Here is a 15,860-nt window from a genome sequence, read left to right as displayed (position 1 = left end):
GTGTGTGGTGGGAGGACAAGAGACAGTGGGCTAGAGAAAGGTTTAGACGTAAGGAAGTGCCTTTCCTCCATGAGGACAGTCAGTCCATGGGCCAGGTTGCTCACTGTGCAGTCTTTGTCCTTGGAGTTTTACAAGACCTGACTAGCTAAAGCCCTGAACCACCTGGTCAGCTCTCATAGGAGCAGGGTTGAACTAGACACTTCTGAGGTCTCTGTTGATTCTGTCCAACCTGTATTATCCTATGGCCCTGGCACTGAAGTTCAATGGTATTTAATCAACTTTGTAAATTTATGAATGAGATCATGTGAGAAATCCTTCATAGGCACTAACTTGCTATTCCTCTGTCCTTTGCCAACATATTTGATAACATCTCTCATTAGATTGCCATTCTGCCAATGATGAGGTGATTTTGTTGAAAAAAATCCAGAAGAGCACAAAAATTATTAATGCTCTTTAATACAGTTCTAGTACAGAAGATCTATGCAGAGAACCATGAGTTTCTTCAAAATTAAAGTTAATATTAACGTCCCAGTTCAGCAAAGCACTTAAACTCATACTTAACTTTGACTACATCTTTAATTTCTATTCTTTACAGTCTGTCTAATAAATTTAAGCATTTATGTCTTCCTTATTCTGATCTACCTAAAGGGCTCATATATTTGTATCTTTTTAATAGATTGTAAACACCTACTTAAAGTTGAACAAATACTTAACAGCCTTCCTGTGCTGAGATATTTTGCAATATTAAAATGTAATTATCATTCCTCTGATTTGTGGATTAGGTGTTATTTCATTTTATTTTTATAGTTATATACAAAATTACCCACCATTAGTATGTAAGTAAAAAACATTGAAATTATATGGCTACAGCATAAAATGTAATGGTACCAAAATGATGAGTTTTAATTTTGAACAAATTTTAAAAGTAAAAGATCTAGTGCTACTTTATCCCTTTGGCAGAGTATGCAGTGGCATGGGGTACAGTGGGTAGACTCTGCTCGTGCATTAGGAACTCCCTGGCCATGGGAACTCCTTGTTGACTGAGATGAAGTTGTGCACCACTGCTGTACATCATAATTTTGGCCCCAATTGTCTCCATGTGGGTATATACTGTGGTTCCCATCACCTCATCTTGGTTGTTGCTGGAAGAAACCCAGATAATGCAGCTCCTTTGGTGGAAACCCAGCTGTCCTGACATGGACTTGGGGGTTAGGACAACATGGGACCGTAGGAAGGCAGGCCTGAAAGACATAATTGAAAACTGTTTGAATTATTTTCAGCCTGCATAACAAAGGAAAACACTGATGAGTGAAGAACGCCCTCCAAAGCATTGGCTAGAGCTGTTATTGCACTCACAGCTGAGAAGATATAATTGTCAAGGTCAAATAGAGGCTGAAGGTTCTCCTGGCCTCATCTTGGGATGCCACCTGATTAATTGTTGTTCTTAAAGCATCAGTAGCCAGAAGTGACTTGCTCCTTCGTTATCAATTTAGGAGACTGTATTCTTCGTGTTCTGACATGACCGTGGTGACACCTCATTTGAGGTCTCCAAATTACAGCACAGTAGGCTATAGCTGTGGCTGACCATAAAAGACACATAGAATATCTCTGTGATTCGGTGCGTGACTCCTTCATCCCAGTGAAATAGTCCCATAAGGACAAAACTGTGCTTTGGAATTGGGCATTGTTTTTGCAAAAACGTGCTCTATACTTGCAAAGACAAGAAAAGTTAGAAAAAAGAAATGACTGATTCTCAGAAATGTCAGTTAGCAAATGACAAACAAATGCAAAAATGTGATGTAAATTTATAATATCTGAGAACGTTATACTGTTTCTTTAGGATAATCTGAAAGTAAAAAAAAAAAAATCCTTAAAACTGAGGAAAGCAGAATGATGTGTCTTAGTCTTGGAACACTTAAAAAAATCACTTCCAGTATTAATACATGTTGAGATGACAAGAAAAAGGTTTTCTGAATATTGGTTAAATGCAACATTGAACAGCATGTGTTAATATTAATTGCTATTTTCACTATTATTCTCTTGATGTTCTAGGAAAGTTCAAGTGAAGGACTAGCAAAAATTTTTAACTTACATTGATATGCAAATTAATTTTCTATGTATCATCATGCATTTTTATATGGTAAACCTCATCTTTTATGCTTGTTCCATCACAGAAAGAAACAATATTGTGTGCCAGAGGTATCTGCCCAAACTTTGTGACCCAGTTCAAGTTTTATGAATCAAGTACACACAGTGAAACCCATAAATGCATGTTGTATGAAGGGTGACATTACATTCTGGTTTTATGGTGTTTCCTACTACTTTTTTATTTTACTAATAATTCTTGGTATTTGATTTACTTTTTACTATCAGTTAGAACCGAGGCAACATTTTCATAGAACTGTACATTGCAATTTCAAGATCATATTCCTCCATGACAACAACCAGTTTGGAGTTCAGCTTTGTATATGGAAAAGTTGGGGGTATTTCTTCATGTACATCCGTTAACATTTACTCTTACTCAGTTCCATTTCACTGTGTGTTACCCTGTGATCCTCACATACTGTACATTACTTGTATCATATTGCTAAAATGTACTGAGTTATAGAGCTGGAGGACAAGTTGAGGCTTTAGTTTAGTTTTTAGGCTGTATCTCAGCATTCAGATCTTAGATATCCCACAGATCTTCTCTGTGAAGCATTTTCCTGTGTGATTTTCCTTCACAAAAACTAGAGTATCAGAACCTCAGCACCTCTGGAATCGAACCTTTAATTCTTTGTATCTGGGTTCCCCATGTATGAAATGTAATATTATTCTGCACCAGGGATAACACTTTTTTCATGAAAAACAGAGGTTGTAAAGAAAAAATCATTCATGCTTTTTAGGCACCTCATGCAGAATTCAACTCACCCAACTTTAAATGTCTACAAAGTAATTGCCTATACCTCAGCTAGTTTTTTGACCCCTAGAGTCCAGGGAGAGAAATAGGCACTTGTTGGACCTGAATCATCTTATCCCGAGGTAGGCATCCAAAATAAATCAAATGAATAAATAAATCTAATTTAAGTGCCTGCTCTCTCTAGACTATAAAAGAAGTTTTGATGCAGACTGGACCATACAACTCAGATGTAGACATCTACATTGCCAGATACGTCCACAGAAGATGATGAATCTGACATCCTGATTACATTATGATCATTGCTTCAGTTCCTACATGGATGCCTATTGGAAAGTTTATGTAATATGTATTTCTTTGGGTTATAACCTAATCAATATATTAATAACTGCACCTTTTACAGTAAGAAAGATTATTCCCAATGCTGTAAGGGTAAATTTTTGCTTTAAATTAAGATTTGATGTCTGCTGTCAATTGTAGAAATTATGAAAGAAAGTGTCATGGTTGTATGTAGCATCATGACACATAGGGTGCAGAGAAATTTGTTTGCTAAATTCTGAAGAAAATAACACAAGTACAATTAGAGAACCTCATAACTGCATTTTCCCCAAACTGTATGATTACTTTAGAATTTAATACAAAAAGTTAAAAGTAGCTCAAGACACCAAGAGTAAATGAGATAATAAAGGGAAGGAGTGATAAAGGGTATATCAAAATGGTAACACAAGTTATGTCAGTGAAAAGCTCCTTGTTCCATACCTAAGCTAATAGGTAGAAAAATACCATTTCAGTGTCTTAAAGTATTTAAAATTTCAGAAGTAGAAAATGGTGGTAGGTAACACCTAAATAACTAAATAACAGGGAAGGTTATTTGTACAAAAAGGAAAGGCGATAAATACCTGCCTGACCTTTACGAAGGATGCTAGCATAATTTCGCTATCATTTTTGGTAGAGCTAATCTAACAACAGTGAAAACTTCTACATTTACCTCAGATAAAAGTTGGCCACATTGTAGAAGTCAACCTTTCATGGCAAAAGAATGATCAACTCTGTTAAGCATCAAGAAAGCATTTCTGAGAAGAGCTCAAGGAATCTTCTAAATTATGTAAAAATGTGTCCTGCTAATAGTTCATTAAATTGGGCTCAGTAGGCCTGGAGGTTGGGATGACACAATCGTCTCTTGGGCTAAAGCTAGCAAGGTGAGAAAGAGAGCTTTATTACCCGTTCTTAAGAGTGAGATTGAGTTCTGGTATAACAAAAGACAGTATTCTGGGAAGACAGAAAATATTCATTTAATTCAAAATATAAATATGCTAACAAAACAGACCTAAGTCATGGAGGGTTGAATTCAGAAATGCATCATTCTTCAGCAGATAAGCAAAGGCAGGGTTCAGGTTCAAGGCATGAAGAGAATTGTTATGGGTGAGGAAAACACAGGATGCTGTTTAAAATGGGCTATAATGAATTGAAGGGGAAACAATGATGAATCATTTCCCAGAAGATAACTTTACACTACCTAAAAATGTTGGAAACATTAAGGTCTAGAAGAAAGTTGTTTTATTTTTACCTGCTCAGACTTAAACATTGTCATCTCCCCATGCCCCTGGTGCTATTTAGGGCCCAGTCCCATAAGCCTCAGGCCATCGGTACTTATTCAAGAGTCCCCCACAGCCAGTCCTTTCAGCCGGCTTTAATTTAATCTGACTCAGTAGAATCAGCCTATAAAATCACAGCTATTTTCCAAACTGCCCCCAGTAAGTTCCTGGAAGCCGCACAATTTGTGCTCGTATGTGCCTTCTGCAAAGCTGCTTTCTTCCATCCCAGATGGTGGGGCTGCACTATGAACTGTGACACCACATACACCTAGTTTAAGACGTGTGTGTGTGTGTGTGCGTCTAAGTCCTGCAGACTTGAATGTTGATGGCTGAAAATAGCAATTTCTTTTCTCCAGAAAATGTTGATTTAATATATTCCTGTGAAAATATCTTTCTCCCATAATTTATCCTAGGAAGCCCTGATCCCAAGCTTTGTGTTCTGCAGATTTCTGGGCTCCCAGCTCCCCACGGATTGAAGGAAAGCAAGAAGCTTGAATGTTGTAGGAGCTATAGCTACATTGCAAAACGCAAAGTTCAGGCTTCTCACTCTGCCCTTCAGGAGTCTGCAAACCCTTGAAAGTAGCAATCTGGAAGGTTTTTTTGATGCCTCACCCCCTTCTCTCAACGTGTGGCCAAAGTTCTTGATTTCTAATCCAAAATATACAAGAACTTTTCCCTTTCCTCCATGTCTGGAAAATAAATTACTCACCAGTTGATTACAAGGATTTCAGATGAGAAATCAGAAATTAGAAATTAGTCTTTTTTGTCTAATGCAAAGTCACAGTGATACCTTTGCTGTCAGCCTTAAACTCATCGCTGGTTCTCCATTGCCCTGGATGCCAAATTCAGCCTTCCAGACCTGGCATTCATGTCTGCTCACCTTTCTGCTCCATTTTGCATCTCTATCTTTATTAATCTTAAGATCCATGGTATGTGCCCAAGGAACTAATCAAAAATTCCTTGTTGAAAAGTATATCCCATATCACCTAAGCTCAAATGGGAAAGAAAATATTCTTAAAAGAGCATGTGTAGTTCTTGAATGGAAAGCAGGAAGAAACAAAACATGATTAATAACTGTGATTATTCTCTTTCAGTTCCCCCCCCCCAAAAAAAAAGTCTAGCAGTTTAGGGAAGAAAGGCTAATGCCTTTACAACTAGTTATATTTTAAAGTAATAACATATCCATAGCAATAAAACTTAATGTTCGTGAAAGATTTCAACTTATTGCCCCTGAAACTGAGGTGCTCTGTGATCACCCATGAGCACGGACAACAAAAGTGTCCGCAGGGCCCAGCTCCCTCACAGTGCTTCACTTCCCACTTGAAGAGGCAACTCCGAGAGCTGACGCTGTCTACTCCCCAAGGCCACACCGACTTGGTCAGCCTTCCAGCTGTAACTGTTTTAGGGTGGTAAAGTGACCAGCTATGGGTGAGCTGCAGCCCATTTGAAAAGCCATCAGAGAGGAAGAGCTTGAGGTCACCACCAGCTTGGATGGAACAACCATTCTTGCTCCCTGAGCCTTGCAGCCACTCCTGTGCTCTTGCTGCCTTTATAAAGAGAGTTTTGTTGTGGAAGGAATCGAGTGTGTTAAATTATTTCCAGCTAAAAGGAGTCATCCATGACAGTAAGACTTTATCTTTCGTGACTATGCCTCAGCAGCCAAATTGCTTGAGGATATCAGAAAAAAAAAAGAGAAAAAAAAAAAGGAAGCAGAGAATAAGGAAGAAGAGGAGGAAGCAGATATGACTGTGGTGGCTGCTTTGACTCTAATTATCTCTCAGGCCTGTTGGTGTAGTTCATAGGGAAGCATCTGTGTGAGCTTGCAGATCTTAAATAACGTTGAATGGCATCTGTTATATAACTTGGTCAGTTGCAAAGAGAAAAAAAGGCTCCTATTTTTTACTTTCCATTTTATTCCTTGATGTTGCCCTCAGCAGTTTTTGAAATTCAATGGCACTACACTTCAGGTAACGACTCCCGAAAAAATAAATATATATTCTGATAGCTAGAATGGTTGTTTTTTAATGGTTGCTACAACCTTAGAAGGTTGCAACGAGTTATTAAAAAACATTTTTTTGGATGCCTTTTAATCTATACCCACTCCTGGAACGGTGCTCTTGTAATATACTGATTAAGAAGTATTAACAACTGCCTTCAAAGTGTTGCCTTCCATAAAGATAAAAGGAAACACTCTCAGCTTACTTAGGCTGTCACATCCCATGGACTGACATTATTTTAGATTAGCTGAGCCTCTAATATTATCATTTATTCTAGGCATGACTTTGACTGTTTTGATTTTTTCTTATACAGATGGAGAAGCCCCAAGGGGCCTAAACTGAGATGCCTTAAGCAGCCTGATTTTCCAATGGAAAAGAGAGTGCCCTCCATCTTCTGAAAACTAGAGCTCTTTAAGATGTTTGTATATTATGTGGGCATGCACAAAATATAGATATCTAAAATGTCTCTTTTTTTTTCTAAATAAGGTTAAGAAATTTCCTATTTTCTATATATATTAGAAAGGATTTATAAAGACTACAATTGTAAAGCAATTTCTAAAATAAATTAATCTCTTTTTTTCTGTATATCTATCATACGAGTTTTAGTAACAAATGAGAATTTACCTTTTTATATCTTTCTTTATTTTTAAAGCACAAGAAAACTCACGAGGAAGAGGGGAGGGAGAAAGAATACATGAACAAGTATCCACATAGCAGATATCTCCTCTAGTCATATTCATACAAGATAACGAGGTGACCCACTGCCACTTTTCTTCTAAGCTGAAAGGGAGGTTACATTTTGGCACACTTAAAATAAATGTCTGCCTTCTGTTAAAAAAAAAAAAAAGGAAGAAAGAAAGAAAGAAAGAAAGAAAGAAGAAGGTGTTGCTCAAGGGAAGCTATCAGTACTTGAGAGAACCATAATCCCCACCATCTGCTACCACAGAGACAGAACAACTATTCACAGCTTTTGTTGCAGTCCTCAGGCTGCAATTGTACTGCAGCTGAGGGTGGTCACAGTAGACCTGAGCAATTTTATATCTTTACTGCTTATTCCCCTGCCTACTGCTGCCTCTCTTCCTCCTTGCTCTGCCCATTTTTTTATTGTAATAGGCAAAATGAGGGCAGGAAAGGGATTGTGTCTTTCTGATCTGTAGGCCACCTGCTGCCACCAACAGAAACATGAAATATGCATTGTATTTTGGGCCTGTAGGAGATGTCCCCTAGGATGAGATTCATTTCATTTAATTATAGTCATCTAAAAAGTATCCTCTCTACGCTAACTATCTAGGCTCCTCCTATAGACAGTAAAGAAGAGACAGTTCCAAAGGGTGATTCATCCTATCCTACAATGGCATTAATCCTGAAACACGTGCTGTGTAAAATGAATTGTCCTTTGGAGTTCTTCATCTCTAACAGCGATAAAAGGAGCTCAATATCCAATAGAGCAGATACCTGGTTGGGATTTGCCCAGGCAAATGCAGACATCTCCAGCGCAGATATCCATATCTGAACCAATCATCTAGACTTCTTTTATAGCCAATGAGAAGAAAAGGAACTTCTGATTCATCTCCTCCCAATGTAGATATATTAAAACTGAAATATTATAAGTGTTCCTCTCCACTAATGACAATAATTAGCTCAGATGTAGACTTTTCTGTGTAGATTTATACAGTTAAAAGAGGAAAATTATATTCCTAACTTCCAGATGACTAAAATTAAAGATCTGGGCCTTAATGACTGACCCATGCAACTAAAAATCATGCTTTGTGAGCGGTTCCACTGGCTTCAAGAGATTAGTCCCTTTGGCCAAGGAACCATGGACCAACACAGTCACGTTCGGTTTCTGGGCTATGTAGCTTTTCATACGCTCTCCAGAGCAGCACACAGTGAAACAAAGATGAAGACCACTCCTTCCTCTCTTACCCCATTGTAGAGACTCAACCGTTCCTCAGAAGTCTCTGATTTATTGAAAGAGAAAGGAGCAGAATTTGACGCTAAAAGTAAAATGTCAGTGTGTAATTTGAACTGTCTGCAAACGTTCATACCTAGTTCATGGCACTTAATTTTCATAGACTGATCGACTTACAGTAAATATATTATATGAGCCACACCTTTCCAAGAACATTTATTCACCGCAGTGTTCATTTTAAATAGTTACTAGTTCATGATACCGTTAAAACACAGACATCTTTACCTCATTGACGTTTAAGTATTGGATTGAGTTTTATCTCAATGAGCTCATTAAACAGAGTTGAATGTATGGGACGATAGTTCTTCAGCCTTATTTCATTGCATGTTTTATAGCTAATTACGAGGACAAAACACTAAATAAGAACACAAACGGTATTACAAGTTAAAATGGAAGGTTCAGTGGCAGATATAGCTTTATAAAAACAGCATAAGTTAAATGCGAAGAACTCATTCATAATAAAAAGCAATTTCCCAACTATTATGTGCTATCTCCATTATGGTTAAACATCATAAATTAGCAGTGCACATTCCAATTGCAATGTCTTGTGTTCTTCAGTATTCTTAAAAATCAGTGGAATCAAAATCCGCTAGCACTTCAGTGGAAGTAATAGAAGACAATTTAATTGACAGAAATGTGTTTTAGATAATACCTCTTATCTTCAGGCAACACATTTTATTACCCAAAACTTCATTACTGTGCAGAAAAAAGGAGAAAGAGAAACATATGTTTACTTGTAGTGAATCATACATTTAAAGTGATAACAGAATTGGTTTCTTCCTGCATTTTTTATCTTTACTGTATATATCATGACCTGTATGCTGAAATATGAAAACCTAGAAATTTCTGGTACACTTTCATATTTTCTGGCAAAAGAGCTATAATGTTCTGTGAAGAGTGATATTTTTGCATTGTTATAACATGTAGTGTTTTCCTAAGATCAAATCTAAAAAGAAACCTGCTCCCGTATCATCTACTGCAGTGCTTCTGTCAGATCTCATAGTTACATTTGCAGAACAAAAATGGTTCAGTGTTTCAGCGGGAATCCCCAACAGAATAGTGAGGAAGTAGTGATGCTGTTTCTTATGAACAAGCATTGCGTGTGAAGTCTACTAAGAGAATAATAGGGTGACACCAGCCATTTTGAGCCCGTATCAGTGGGGAACAAATTTAAAAAAATCTGAACTTTCTCCCAGTGAGCATCCACAGATTTTTGTCATTTGCTTCAGTGGGAATAAAATGAGGCCCCATATCTGGTGCTCCAGGATTGTCTGAAACAGTCTTTTAGCATTCCACATCAGCACAAATGAGTATAGCTTGACAGGGACACAGGACTAGATGGCATGCTAATAATCAGAAAGAATGAAAATAAGCATCTCCACAATCTAAAAGCAGCCCTTTTTACTTCTTACAGTCTAGTTGTTATCATGAAAAAACACCCAGGTTTCTTCAGAGTATTTGAGTCAAATAAATCATATTACTGATCTCCACAAGCCATCAGAAAAGTTGAGTCCAAAAGGAATAATCCAGTTGTTAAAACTATAAGGCAGTTACACTCTATTTTGGGTCTAATGAGCTGCAGCTTGAATAAACAAGCTGAAAACTCCAATCCACAGAGTCTTAGTCCCACTGAAATCAGCAGAAGGTAAGTCCTTCTTACCAGACCTATTATGGATCTGGATCTAAGGGATCTACGCCAGTAGATGTAAGTGAATAGATCTAAGTGGCACAAGAGTACCACTGAGAGTCACAAAGGTGTTAACTGACTTTCATCCAGTATTATAAATACAAAACAACCCACTCGATATGGAAAAAAAAATTAAAAAACAATAAATCATTGCAGATAATGTTTACAGGTGCACAAAAAGTAGAAGTGACCTAGATTGCTTGGTCAGCTGGGCAGGAGTAAAAAATATGGATAACAGGAAGGACATAAGTCTACAACAAAGAGTATAAAGTTTGCATATAAGTATTGAATCCTGTATTGGGAAGCAATAACTCTGGGAGCACAGCAAACGGTCATCTGTAAGGAAGCCCTGATTGTGCTATTGTAGTTAAGAGATTGGTATGACCCATGAACTGATAGAAGGAAATATAGAATAAAAATAGAGAGGTCACATTTCTTTTATTTGGCACAGGTGTAAACTCCACTTGAATACCAGCTCTAGCATCCATATACACAAAAAAAAAAAAACAGATGCTGAAAGGCTGTAGGATGTTTAGAAAAAAACCAATGACATCATGAAAAAAATGAAAAATAATGAGAAATTGAATTCCTATCTTTATACTATATTTACTCCTCTGCTTACACTGCTCTTGAGCTAGCTGATTCCAGCAGCTGTCTGAAGACCGGTACACTCCCAAGGCACAACCATTTGCATTATTAAACATGTTGTCAATTTGGGTTGAATTCAGGTTGCTTACAAGCTCTGTCTGGGATTTTTTGTGCAATCAGGACCCTTCTGGTATGGATTGCAGGGCAATCTATCTGCCTGACATGGGACTGCCACAGCAGTTGAGGCACAATACTGTGAGAGGTGCATGAAAGCAGAGAGTATACTCAACATTTTCCCTTTGAATTTCCCTCCTGGTTGAGTTTATATGCAGCTCAAATGCACTCTTATGCATAAATACTGAGCACTATCTGTCCATTTGATCTCAAGCTCTGTCTCAAGGAGCTCTCAAAACACAATATGTCTAAAGAAAATGGGTTTAATTGCCCTTCAAATTGCCTGCTTCCATTTGACCTAGACAACTAATGGAGGTTGGGCATCGAACTTGCAGACAGTACAGTTAGGAGAAATGAATCCTTGCTATGGTGACCAGTTCAATTTTATTTTATTTTGTTTTGTTTCAGGTCAGTATGCGGTTCATTTTTACATTTCTAATTTGTATCATTAATTCTTCCTCTATTTTTCTTATATTAAGAGGGACTGGGTTGTTTTTTTCAAGTGAAAAATCAGAATATTAATATAACTATTGGCTTAAGATTTTAACTGTTTCATATTCTTTTTTCTTCTTTCCTCTAATGTGTTTCTGTAAATATATGGTAGCAGTCTTCCCATCCTTCGTATGCTTTAGTAGTCCATTCTTACTTCCTATGTCCTGAGTACATCTGTTCGAAGAGATGCACTGTTTGAAGAGTATTATTACTGGGATAAAAGAAAAACATGGGCTGATGGATAAACAAATAAGTAGCAATAAAATGCTAGCCTTGCCAAGCACTGTACAAGCATCAATTAATTCTCTTTGCAGCAGCCTTATATAGCTGTTAAATTCCCATTTTGCAGATGGAAGTACTAAGGCAAAAAGTGGCAAACTAATTTATACTGTGCTGGGACATTGATTCATCCAGAGTTTTGGGGGAGATCCACTTGATTCTTTCCTTAGAGTGCTTTTCCAAACTCACCAGAAGGCTCTGTAAGCTCTGGAGCTAGGGCTTTTTTTAGGACAGAAACCAGATGCATCTACATGCATGGGGTTTTTTTGTGTGTTTTTTTTTTCTCCTGTGAAGAAAATCCAGATTGAGACAGAATAGAAATGCATGGGTTTATAAATAAATCCGTCCCTGCAGAATGGGTTCTTTCTTTCAAGTCTGTTCTGGCAGCTGTTAGCAGCTGAGTTGCAGTGGATCGTAGCCCGTCCTTCTGGGTCCCTAAGAAAAGTCTTCTCCTGTCTCTTCACCTTCACCACTAAGGCCTCCTTGACAGTGTGCACCTTGTTTCTCCCAGCAGCACACATCCAAATGACCCCTCTCACTGCCACCTGCCTTAAGAGGTCCTTCTCCCTTGTCCCTTGAACATTTACATTCAATGAAAACCCAGACTCAGTCCCACCAAGGCTTCTGGCCACAGCCAGGATAAAGCCACCAGGCAGCTTTCCCCTTTGCTGCTTCTCCGCAGCCTTTTAAAAGAGCAAAAGCAAGCAGACAAATAAACCAAACACCATCCATCACGCAAGGCCACAAAGTGATTTAGTTAATTCTGCCCTACCTTGGGAGGAAGAGATAAGGGAGGTTGTTCCTCAAAAAGCCTGTAAGCTTTTCTTTGGTATAAGCTGGGAATGTTTTACTGTTGTTCATAAAAGTAGCCTTACATAGACAATTAGACTGGATTTGCTTTCTCTGTGAGTAGCATTTTGCTGATGGAAACATTCATGGTGACTTTTTTAATTTACTGAATTGCAACAAATCACCACTTTCTTTCCAGAAATAAATATTTGGCCCTCCCAAAGCATGGATACCTCCTAATTGTGCTGATGTATCTGGTGATGTTAAAACTTGCTGCACGACTGCTTGCCTTTCCTGCCTTTCTGCATTTTTCCTGTTAAAATAGGAACTGGATTTCCTTCTTGATGGAGCCAGCCTCCTAAGGATGGAGATGGAGGTAGTACTGGTCGAGGACGCGACAACGGCAGGCCGATGGGATGAGCAAGGCCACGGATTCAGACACACAACCGTCAAACTCAGCATCTCCCTGGAAACACCCAGGCTCGATCTACATGTGTTAAAACAGTTAAAGGCACCAATGAGATTTTATTTTTAGCACGTCAGTATAACATGTAAACCAATATTTATTTTTATAAGAGAATGCATTTGAAAGCTTTTTTTTTTCTTTCTTCCTAACTCTAGGAATGAAGCTCCCTTGCTTGTACCTTTTTGTCACCATGCTGTCAAAATGAGTCAGTCAAATACCTAATTCTCTTACAGATCACTGTTCATGTTAGACTTGAGCCCAATCCTGCACAGTTCTGTGCAGAAAGCCCTTCCAGGCTCAGCGAGGTGGGAAGGTAGCTCAGCACAGAGCAGGATTGGAGCCTCGTCTTCCTGAAACAATTTCCTTCCTGTTTTGCACTTAATATGTGACTGACTCAAAATGACATCGAGCCACCAGTAAAACGAAAAGGGAAGAAACACTTTTAGAAAGAAGGCATTTCAAACGGAAGCTGAGATTCCAGGCAGAGAAAAGCTTTAGTCTCTTTATAAATATATGTGCATATATAAGCTCCTATATCTAATACATGCATGTATTCTCAAAACATTCGATTTTAACAGGGAAGCACTTACTTATTTTTAAAAAGGATTGAGAGTTCATTTTTTTATGATTATGCTGTACTCATCTCACACATATGTTCTTTAGATGTGTATCTTAGTCTATATAGCTAATCATTTAATAGCCCATCACATGAAATACATAAACAAGGCAGCTCCATCACATTGGCAGCCAATCAGAGAGGTTGGCAATGGATATTTGATTATTTCCTGGAGTTATTATTTCTGTTAAAGTGCATCTATTTTATTTCACCATTTTCTTCTTTGCATTTTCATACTAGAACTCCTCATTTGTACAGGCACAAAGATTTTGAAATAAATGTCTGCAGATGGCCAATTTCAGGGCTAAACAGAAAAAAATACATATATTTGACTAAAAGAATTTAACATATAAAGTCTGGATTTTTTCAAAAGAACTACTGTCCTATGCAAGCATATAAAATCTGAAAAAAATATATGTGAAATTAGTAGTGCATTAGTGAATGGATTCTTTTGAAAAGAATGCTTTCCTGGGTATTTAATATATAAGGATAATGAGTCTTACAGTCATGAATTAGAGATTTTTTTCATTTAGCAGAAGGGTGGCATTTTTCAGCATAGAGGGAGAGGAGAACTGAACCGAGAGGGGCTAGGACAAGGGGAGCAATAAGGGGGCGAGGATTTTGGAAACCTCCTTAGCGTTTCCTCTTGGCTGATCAGGGCCAGGCTCGCAGTGCGTTGAGCAGTGCAGGACCAGTTTGGAAGTGCCGGGCTCTTCCTTACCCGTTTAACAGAGAAGCTGGGCACTGAACTGAGTGAGGTTTAGTGAATCCCTATAGAAAGTCATATCATGTGGTCATTGCGGCACAGTGTGGTATGACCACCAAGTCCTCTTATGGATCCTCCTCTGTCCACTTTAGAGCATCTTCAAGATCCACTGAAGTCCTCAGAAAAATAACTCTCTTATGAACTTTGCAACAGGCTTTCGGCGCTAGGTTCATCTAATGTTAGCTTTAAGCACGAAACCGAGGTATCCACAAGCCGGGAATTTGGTCGTTAGTTATGCCTTTTGTGTTTAAAGTGGGGAGCTGTTCTCCATTAGAGAGTGAGTCCGATTTCAGGGGTTCCAAATCATGCTTTGGAAGAGCCTTTCTCTACATGAGCCTTACAGGAAGCTTAAAACTGCTAAACTCTTAAATTAGGTACTTCAGTTGTAGGTCTTAAATTAAATAGAATAAATCAAGCAGACTTCTCTGTTCCAGCAGTCACCTCCAGAATTAATAGTTCAAGTTTTTGGTTTTGTTTCCTTTTCTCACAAAGCACATACGCTGTACATCATTACAAGCTGGATTCTGCAACTTTCGCTCTCATGAGTAAAGACCGTTTAAAGGAATATATTATGCACAAAGGAGGATTGGGCCCTACATACAAAAGCACAAATTTGCAAATGAACAAATGTATTTGTGAACAGCTTATTCTCCATGTGTGTGCTGCATTTGCGATCTCAGGGACAATACCTAATGTTTTCCCTTCAGACTTGTCGTAAATAAATGAATCAGGAGAAAATAGCTAACTGGTTCATGCAATTGCTGAATTACTCCAGCTGATGAAAAATACATAGTAACACAATTCTGACAAATGTCTTCAGCTAGCAGCTGGCAAGGTCACAAAGCCTGAACCGAGTTACAGAATTATGGGTATTTACCTCTCTTTGAGTTAATATGGCCTGAATTTTTAAAGAAAAAGAGCACGCGTTCAGAGTCAGAATGTCACAACACAGGGCACTAAGGCAAGCTCTTGAAGTTGATTTGAAGTAGTTTAAGATGATATTGTCCCTATTACAAAAGCCCCATTTACCATGTGATGGTTACTACACATTTAGGTGAAATGCAAGAATTGATGCTGACTTCAACTCTACTGATTTATATTTCACGAGGCCAAGAGTGGCTGTTCAGGAGCACGTTGCAGCTGATGGATGGTAACTAAGATGGCAATAACTTCTCAGACTGCTCCTGTTTGATCTGCAGGAGCATGTCTATTCTTTCAGCAACCTGAATCCTGAAAATTTGGTCATAATTGCCAAGATACATGTTGCTGGATGCTGGTCACATAACCATGTTTTGCCCCAATGCAATCACCAACGTAAGGATGAGGAACGTATATGAGGATGTTATATTCAAAATAGGGCTTGCATTATTTAGAAAGAAAACAATGCAGCCTGAATTATCTGAATTGCTGCTGCATCCATGTCCCTGTGATCATGTCCTCTATGTCTATTAATTAATAGCCACAGAGGACAGACATTGCAAATTCCCCTGATTGTGAAAATCTCTAACATATTCAGTGCTGTGACTCCAAATTCTGTTAATTA

The sequence above is a fragment of the Apteryx mantelli genome, chromosome 1, assembly GCF_036417845.1.
Source record: "Apteryx mantelli isolate bAptMan1 chromosome 1, bAptMan1.hap1, whole genome shotgun sequence".
NCBI classification, from domain to species: domain Eukaryota; kingdom Metazoa; phylum Chordata; class Aves; order Apterygiformes; family Apterygidae; genus Apteryx; species Apteryx mantelli.
Note: the sequence above shows the minus strand (reverse complement) of the source record.